This window comes from Mandrillus leucophaeus, unplaced genomic scaffold (genome assembly GCF_000951045.1).
Source record: "Mandrillus leucophaeus isolate KB7577 unplaced genomic scaffold, Mleu.le_1.0 Scaffold39, whole genome shotgun sequence".
Classification (NCBI taxonomy): domain Eukaryota; kingdom Metazoa; phylum Chordata; class Mammalia; order Primates; family Cercopithecidae; genus Mandrillus; species Mandrillus leucophaeus.
The window spans coordinates 2153248-2153463 of NW_012104142.1; positions in this window are offsets into that span (position 1 = coordinate 2153248).

A 216-nucleotide genomic window follows, 5' to 3' on the forward strand; every position below is an offset into this window, starting at 1 on the left:
TGGATTAGTTTGTACAATGCCCTGCAGCCTTACTTTCTCAGGAGGCTCCAAGTGACCAAATGTGACCAGGAAGTTTTTTGTTAAAGGCAGTCTGGAAGAGAAGTTGTGACCGTCGGCATCCCACAGCCGCCCCAGGACGGCCTAGTTGAGACATTCACTGAAGGGCCTGGGTGCAGCCCGCTGCCTGGCCAGTAGGCGGCGCGCACACGCCGTGGG